This window comes from Coregonus lavaretus (genome assembly GCF_964263955.1).
Source record: "Coregonus lavaretus genome assembly, chromosome: 31".
NCBI classification, from domain to species: Eukaryota; Metazoa; Chordata; class Actinopteri; order Salmoniformes; family Salmonidae; genus Coregonus; species Coregonus lavaretus.
In genome coordinates, this window is record NC_140018.1 from 8,921,916 (window position 1) to 8,931,644 (window position 9,729).

The following is a 9,729-nucleotide window of genomic DNA, read 5'->3' on the forward strand; positions in this document are numbered from 1 at the left end:
TTCCTAATAATTGCTCCCACAGTTGATTTCTTCAAACCAAGCTGCTTACCTATTGCAGATTCAGTCTTCCCAGCCTGGTGCAGGTCTACAATTTTGTTTCTGGTGTCCTTTGACAGCTCTTTGGTCTTGGCCATAGTGGAGTTTGGAGTGTGACTGTTTGAGGTTGTGAACAGGTGTCTTTTATACTGATAACAAGTTCAAACAGGTGCCATTAATACAGGTAACGAGTGGAGGACAGAGGAGCCTCTTAAAGAAGAAGTTACAGGTCTGTGAGAGCCAGAAATCTTGCTTGTTTGTAGGTGACCAAATACTTATTTTCCACCATAATTTGCAAATAAATTCATTAAAAATCCTACAATGTGATTTTCTGGGAAAAAAATTCTCAATTTGTCTGTCATAGTTGACGTGTACCTATGATGAAAATTACAGGCCTCTCTCATCTTTTTAAGTGGGAGAACTTGCACAATTGGTGGCTGACTAAATACTTTTTCCCCCACTGTATGTACTGCTAAAATTTCTAAAAACCTGTTTTTGCTTTGTCATTATGGGGTATTTGTGTGTAGATTGACAAGGATTTTTTATATGAGTTCAGAAAACATATTTTCCCCTTAAAAAATACTGTTACTTTTTACGGTCGTATATAATTAAGCACAATCAACCTGACATTGGCTAATGAAGAGTAAACAACCTGACATTGGCTAATGAAGAGTAAACAACCTGACATTGGCTAATGAAGAGTAAACAACCTGACATTGGCTAATGAAGAGTAAACAACCTGACATTGGCTAATGAAGAGTAAACAACCTGACATTGGTTAATGAAGAGTAAACAACCTGACATTGGCTAATGAAGAGTAAACAACCTGACATTGGTTAATGAAGAGTAAACAACCTGACATTGGCTAATGAAGAGTAAACAACCTGACATTGGTTAATGAAGAGTAAACAACCTGACATTGGCTAATGAAGAGTAAACAACCTGACATTGGCTAATGAAGAGTAAACAACCTGACATTGGCTAATGAAGAGTAAACAACCGGACATTGGCTAATGAAGAGTAAACAACCGGACATTGGCTAATGAAGAGTAAACAACCGGACATTGGCTAATGAAGAGTAAACAACCTGACATTGGCTAATGAAGAGTAAACAACCTGACATTGGCTAATGAAGAGTAAACAACCTGACATTGGCTAATGAAGAGTAAACAACCGGACATTGGCTAATGAAGAGTAAACAACCGGACATTGGTTAATGAAGAGTAAACAACCTGACAATGGCTAATGAAGAGTAAACAACCTGACATTGGCTAATGAAGAGTAAACAACCTGACATTGATTAATGAAGAGTAAACAACCGGACATTGGCTAATGAAGAGTAAACAACCTGACATTGGCTAATGAAGAGTAAACAACCTGACATTGGCTAATGAAGAGTAAACAACCTGACATTGGCTAATGAAGAGTAAACAACCTGACATTGGCTAATGAAGAGTAAACAACCGGACATTGGCTAATGAAGAGTAAACAACCTGACATTGGCTAATGAAGAGTAAACAACCGGACATTGGCTAATGAAGAGTAAACAACCTGACATTGGCTAATGAAGAGTAAACAACCGGACATTGGCTAATGAAGAGTAAACAACCGGACATTGGCTAATGAAGAGTAAACAACCTGACATTGGCTAATGAAGAGTAAACAACCTGACATTGGCTAATGAAGAGTAAACAACCGGACATTGGCTAATGAAGAGTAAACAACCTGACATTGGCTAATGAAGAGTAAACAACCTGACATTGGCTAATGAAGAGTAAACAACCTGACATTGGCTAATGAAGAGTAAACAACCTGACATTGGCTAATGAAGAGTAAACAACCTGACATTGGCTAATGAAGAGTAAACAACCTGACATTGGCTAATGAAGAGTAAACAACCTGACATTGGCTAATGAAGAGTAAACAACCTGACATTGGCTAATGAAGAGTAAACAACCGGACATTGGCTAATGAAGAGTAAACAACCGGACATTGGCTAATGAAGAGTAAACAACCTGACATTGGCTAATGAAGAGTAAACAACCGGACATTGGCTAATGAAGAGTAAACAACCTGACATTGGCTAATGAAGTGTAAACAACCTGACATTGGCTAATGAAGAGTAAACAACCTGACATTGGCTAATGAAGAGTAAACAACCTGACATTGGCTAATGATGAGTAAACAACCTGACAATGGCTAATGAAGAGTAAACAACCTGACATTGGCTAATGAAGAGTAAACAACCTGACATTGGCTAATGAAGAGTAAACAACCTGACATTGGCTAATGAAGAGTAAACAACCTGACATTGGCTAATGAAGAGTAAACAACCTGACATTGATTAATGAAGAGTAAACAACCGGACATTGGCTAATGAAGAGTAAACAACCTGACATTGGCTAATGAAGAGTAAACAACCTGACATTGGCTAATGAAGAGTAAACAACCTGACATTGGCTAATGAAGAGTAAACAACCTGACATTGGCTAATGAAGAGTAAACAACCTGACATTGGCTAATGAAGAGTAAACAACCGGACATTGGCTAATGAAGAGTAAACAACCTGACATTGGCTAATGAAGAGTAAACAACCTGACATTGGCTAATGAAGAGTAAACAACCTGACATTGGCTAATGAAGAGTAAACTCAGAAAAACATTGTAATAAATAAAGCCCATGCAGAATGCGGTAATGAAGGAAAATAATGAGGCACAAAGTACAAAGCCGTTCACGTCTTAATGTGCATAAAACTGCTCTGACATTTGAGATCTGCCAGAGCTTATGCCTCCTCGCTGTGTGTGTGTGTGTGTGCGTGTTGTTCGCTCTGCATAATTGGGTCACCTCAGTGCTGAAACACTGTAACAGTCCCTTGATCTGGCGGTTTAGTTGACAAGGAGTCCCAGGGAGCTAAGGGGAGAAAAGTACACAAACAGTTGATTTACCATTAACATGGGATGTTCAGACAAAACTTTTACAAAATAATTATGTCCCTCTTGGACAGCATGTGGGAGGGGATTAGGGGAAGGGGTGGGGTGGGGGGGGTGTTATAATGGGAGAAGCTGTTCATTGGTTGATCAGAAGTCCTGGGCTGCATCTCAAAAGTCTACAGTGCTTTCCTCTTCTCATTTCCTTATCTCTTCCTTGCAGGGGCGCAACTTTGGTTTTAGAAGTGGGGGGGACATAGTAAACACTCCAATCAGCCTATAATAATAATAATAATAATATGCCATTTAGCAGATGCTTTTATCCAAAGCGACTTACAGTCATGCGTGCATACATTTTTGTGTATGGGTGGTCCCGGGGATCGAACCCACTATCTTGGCATTACAAGCGCCGTGCTCTACCAGCTGAGCTACAGAGGACCACTACCTGACACTCGGAGACATGTCCCCCCCGTCCCCAGTGAAAGTTGCGCCCTTGCTTTCTTGCATGCTATTCATACATCAGGAAATGCAACAACATGTATCAATGTCCACATGAAGCATGAGGTAATGTATTGGGCATGCATTCTAAGTTGTACGCTAGCAAGGACATTGAATGTCTGTAGACTTAGTCTCTGTCCTTTAAGGTTGGAGTAGTTAGTCGGCCATGATACCAGACTCATGGCACAGCATACGGCTTCTGTTGATGACGCCTTGGCCTGATAGGCCCTGAGTTAAGATAGGGCCTGAGTTAAGATAGGGCCTGAGTTAAGATAGGCCCTGAGTTAAGATAGGCCCTGAGTTAAGATAGGCCCTGAGTTAAGATAGGGCCTGAGTTAAGTGCTCTACTGATTGTAGCAGGCAGATGTCTGTCTGTGCGCCTGGTTCTGAGAAGTGGAATCTGTGAAGTGGAATCTGTGAAGTGGAATCTGTGAAGTGAAATCTGTGAAGTGGAATCTGTGAAGTGGATCTGTGAAGTGAAATCTGTGAAGTGGATCTGTGAAGTGAATCATTGCAGCTCGAGCCGCCCTAAACCACTAGCTCTTCTACCTTATGGATTTTCAAACCCACGTACTGTCTGTGTGTGTGTGTGTGTGTGTGTGTGTGTGTGTGTGTGTGTGTGTGTGTGTGTGTGTGTGTGTGTGTGTGTGTGTGTGTGTGTGTGTGTGTGTGTGTGTCTCTGTGCATGCATGTGTGTGTTGAGAGGTCTACTCTTTAAAGTGGCCAATATATGGCCGTAGATTGGAACTGAGATTGAACAGACGTCTGAGACCCTCCTCTCCTCTCCTCTCTTCTCATTGTCTTTTTTCAAGGTACCCAATATTCTGTTATGGATATTTATCTCCATCTCTCTCCTCCTCTGAACCACTTGCTGTGTCAGACAGGGTTATGGGTGCTCCAGGGATATTACAATGATGGATTAAGCCAGAAGTTAAATTTCTTTGCGGGAAATGAATAAATAAAATGGAGGAACTAATTCCTTGACTGTGCACATCCCTTGTGTACAAAACATTAGGAACACTTGCTCTTTCCATGACAGACTGATCAGGTGAATCCAGGTGAAAGCTATGATCCCTTATTGATGTCACCAGTTAAGTCAGGTTAAAGAAGGATTATTAAGCTTTGAGACAATTGAGACATGGATTGTGTATATGTACTCAACAGTTTCCTGTGTGTATCAAGAATGGTCCACCACCCATAGGACATCCAGCCAACTTGCTGTGGGAATCATTGGCATCAACATGGGCCAGCATCCCTGTGAAATGCTTTCGACACCTTATAGAGGCCATGCCCTGACGAATTGAGGCTGTTCTCAGGCAAAAGGGGGTGCAACTCAATATTAGGAAGGTGTTCCTAATGTTTTGTAAACTCACTGTATACTGCTGGATTGGGATGTTCCCCCAACACCCTACTATTCTGACCTGCAAATAGGCCTAACCGTGGGCCGCGGCCCTTCTTTACAAATATGGAGCAGTAGAGCCACATATTGTAAACACCTGGCTCACAAAAAAATGTGTTCAAAATAAACAGAGCAAAGCAGGAGAACAGGGATACTGATAAAATAGTAGCATGTCATCTACTGTCTTATCCACTGTGTTGAATATGGCTGCATGTGTTTAGACATGTAGAAACTGTGTTGCACTACCGAGCCTGCTCAGCTGTAGTACGCTCTTTATAAAACTGTGAGAGACTGTTGATCTGATAATGTCCTAACCTTAACCCATCATTATCTTCAAACCCTAATCACAGAGGAGTATGTTTCCCACATGCAGTCACGACTGTGTAGTATTCTGTAGTGTGCAGGCAGTGTACTGTAGCTTTATAGTAAATGACTGCTGGTAGCTAGCCTGTCCAACTAAAAAGGTAGTGGCTTGAGCTGGCAGCAACACCGAGGGACAGGAGAAGGGGAGAAAGAGAGCTGCTACTAATTAATTATTTAATTAACTGAAGGGGCTCCATTAAGATCTCTCTCTCTCTCTCTCTCTCTCTCTCTCTCTCTCTCTCTCTCTCTCTCTCTCTCTCTCTCTCTCTCTCTCTCTCTCTCTCTCTGTTCAATTTCAATATAGATTTTAGTTCAACGTGATATCTAGAGAAAAAAAAAACACCTATTCTATGTGTGAATCTTTATGCCCCGATAAAAGGACCCTAAGATGAAAATGAAATGGGTATAGCCTCTGCAGTTTATATTGGACCCCATTGTGGGAGAAAGGCTCCTATTTCTATAACAACAGCCTAATAAAATTCACCTCCATGCATTTCTATTTCTCCCTAAGAGGATTAGGGAGTGTGCAGTGCAGTTATCTATATTAAGGATTAGTTCTAGCAATGCTTGACATGAATTTAGAGCGCCGTAGGACATGGGCCAGCATTCTGACCAGGGGAGAGGTGGGAGAGAAGGAGGGAGAGGGAGAGGAGGGCAGGGAGAAGAGATAGAGGGGAGGTGGGAGAGAAGGAGGTGGGAGGAGAGGGAAAGGAGGAGATGGGAAGAGGTGGGGGTGAGAGAGAGGATAGGAGAGATGTGTGTCTGTGTGGTTCAGTTGGTAAGTGTTTGATGCTAAGGTTGTGGTTTGCTGGGGGTTGATTTTACGACTCTAAGCTAAGGCATGATTTGGTGTACTAAATAAAACATTTAGAGTTCAATTTCCCTCACCAAACGTAAGTTCAACAAAAATAGGAGAAATCTAATCAAATCAAGGTTTATTGGTCACGTGCACAGGATACAGGGTGTAAACGGTACAGTGAAATGCTTACTTGAAAGCACTTCTCAACAGTGCAATACACATTTATCCCAAAAAAATCACAAATAAGTAATACAAAGTTGTAAAGCATATTGACTAAAAGTAACAGAACATGTTTCTAGAAAGTGTATGTTACTTTCAAAAGGTGGTGCAGGGAGTGTAAAGGAGAGCGCCAACCGTCCAGTTAAAATGTTTAAGAACTGGACCTCTTAGACATGAAAACTAACCTCATTCTATTGCTCTATTGGCCTATTTCCCTGGTCAATCATCTGTGTAACAATCTCCTAGCCTTGAATGTGTCAGTGCTGCTACTATTTGGTGTTATGAAACACATTGTCTCTGTCCCAAATAGCACCCTATTACCTTAATAGTGCACTACAATGCATTGGGAAAGTATTCAGACCCTTGACTTTTCCACAATCTGTTAAATTACAGCCTTATTCTAAAATTGATTAAATTGTTTTTTTTCCTCATCAGTCTACACACAATACCCCATAATAATGACAAAGAACAACAGTTTCTTTGACATTTTTGCAAATGTATAAATTAAACAACTGAAATAACATATTTACATAAGTATTTAAGTATTCAGTCCCTTTACTCAGTAATTTGTTGAAGTACCTTAGGCAGCGATTGCAGCCTCGAGTCTTCTTGGGTATGACGCTACAAGCTTGGGACACCTGTATTTGGGGAGTTTCTCCCATTCTTCTCTGTAGATCCTCTCAAGCGCTGTTCGATCAGGTTCATGTCCAGACTCTGGCTGGGCCACTCAAGGACATTCAGATACTTGTCCCGAAGCCACTCCTGCATTGTCTTGGCTGTGTGCTTAGGGTCGTTGTCCTGTTGGAAGGTGAACCTTCGCCCCAGTCTGAGGTCCTGAGCGCTCTGGAGCATATTTTCATCAAGGATCTCTCTGTACTTTGCTCTGTTCATCTTTCCCTCGATCCTGACTAGTCTCCCAGTCCCTGCCTCTGAAAATGCCACCACCATGTTTCACCGTAGGGATGGTGCCAGGTTTCCTCCAGACGTGATGCTTGGCATTCAGGCCAAAGAGTTCAATCTTGGCTTCATCAGACTAGAGAATCTTGTTTCTCATGGTCTGAGAGTCCTTTAGGTGCCTTTTGGCAAACTCCAAGCGGGCTGTCATGTGCCTTTTACTGAGGAGTGGCTTCCAGCTGGCCACTCTACCATAAAGGCCTGATTGGTGGAGTGCTACAGATATGGTTGTCCTTCTCCACAGAGGAACTCTGGAGCTCTCTCAGAGTGACCATCAGGTTCTTGGTCACCTCCCTGACTAAGTCCCTTCTCCCCCGATTGCTCAGTTTGGCCGGGCGGCCAGCTCTAGGAAGAGTCTTGGTGGTTCCAAACCTTTACCATTTAAGAATGATGGAGGCCACTGTGTTCTTAGAGACCTTCAATGCTGCAGACATTTTTCTGTACCCTTCCCCAGATCTGTTCCTCGACACAATCCTGTCTCGGAGCGCTACAGACAATTCCTTTGACCACATGGCTTGGTTTTTGCTCTGACATGCACTGTCAACTGTGGGACCTTATATAAACAGTTGTGTGCCTTTCCAAATCATGTCCAATCAATATAATTTACCACAGGTGGACTCCAATCAAGTTGTAGAAGCATCTCAAGGATGATCAATGGAAACAGGATGCATCTGAGCGCAATTCCGAGTCTCATAGCGAAGGGTCTGAATACTTAGGTAAATAAGGTATTTCAAAGACCTGTTTTTGCTATGTCATTATGGGGTATTGTGTGTAGATGTCACGCCCTGACTCTGGGGACTCCTATTTGTTGAGTCAGGGTGTGTATATTCTATGTTGTGTTGTTCTATGTTATGGGTGCTGGTATGGGTATTTCTATGTTGGCCGGTGTGGTTCCCAATCAGAGGCAGCTGTCGCTCGTTGTCTCTGATTGGGGACCATACTTAGGCAGCCTATTGGCACTAGTGGGTTGTGGGATCTTGTTCCGTGTTAGGTATGTTGTTTGTGTACCTTGGACTTCACGTTTCGTTTCGTCGTTGTGTTTATAAGTCAAATAAACATGTATGCACATCACGCTGCGCCTTGGTCCGTCTCGTCGATGAACGATCGTGACAGTAGATTGATAAGAAAAAATTGTATTTAATCAATTTTAGAATACGGCTGTAACGTAACAAAATGTGGAAAAAGGGAAGGGTTCTGAATATTTCCAAATGCAGTGTATATCAGTGGAGGCTGGTGAATTGAAACATTGAGGAGGATGGGAGACCCACAGTATAGGTGTGGAGACGACAAAGCGTGTAAAAAATAAAAGATCAAAGACTAATTATTTTAACCTAAAGCATTTAATAAAGACATTTATAGTACAATATTATGGGGAATGGGAATGAGAGGGCTACTTACACAGTGTTGGGAAGGGATCACAGCAGTGATTGAATGAGGGTATGAGGCATGAGTTGAGGTGTTCAGGGGCTTGACTTCAGTGCAGGACAGGGGATGAGGTGTTCATAGGCTTCAGTGCAGGACAGGCTCATCATGGATGGATGTTGTTGGAGAAGAGCTCAACTCTTCCACTGAGGGCAGGACAGGATTTGACTGGGAAGACAAAAAACAATAACACAACACACTACACAGTCGGACAAAAGAGCTAAGAAAGAGTTAGTCCAAGCAAAGAGTAAAATCATTGATGTGTAATAATGTGATTGTGTTTGTGTGTGTGTGTGTGTCAAAAATGTGTGTGTGTGTCAAAAATGTTATAAATTGATTTGCATTTTAATGAGGGAAATAAGTATTTGACCCCTCTGCAAAACATGACTTAGTACTTGGTAGCAAAACCCTTGTTGGCAATCACAGAGGTCAGACGTTTCTTGTAGTTGGCCACCAGGTTTGCACACATCTCAGGAGGGATTTTGTCCCACTCCTCTTTGCAGATCTTCTCCAAGTCATTAAGGTTTCGAGGCTGACGTTTGGCAACTCGAACCTTCAGCTCCCTCCACAGATTTTCTATGGGATTAAGGTCTGGAGACTGGCTAGGCCACTCCAGGACCTTAATGTGCTTCTTCTTGAGCCACTCCTTTGTTGCCTTGGCCGTGTGTTTTGGGTCATTGTCATGCTGGAATACCCATCCACGACCCATTTTCAATGCCCTCGCTGAAGGAAGGAGGTTCTCACCCAAAATTTGACGGTACATGGCCCCGTCCATCGTCCCTTTGATGCGGTGAAGTTGTCCTGTGCCCTTAGCAGAAAAACACCACCAAAGCATAATGTTTCCACCTCCATGTTTGACGGTGGGGATGGTGTCCTTGGTGTCATAGGCAGCATTCCTCCTCCTCCAAACACGGCGAGTTGAGTTGATGCCAAAGAGCTCGATTTTGGTCTCATCTGACCACAACACTTTCACCCAGTTCTCCTCTGAATCATTCAGATGTTCATTGGCAAACTTCAGACGGGCCTGTATATGTGCTTTCTTGAGCAGGGGGAACTTGCGGGCGCTGCAGGATTTCAGTCCTTCACGGCGTAATGTGTTACCAATTGTTTTC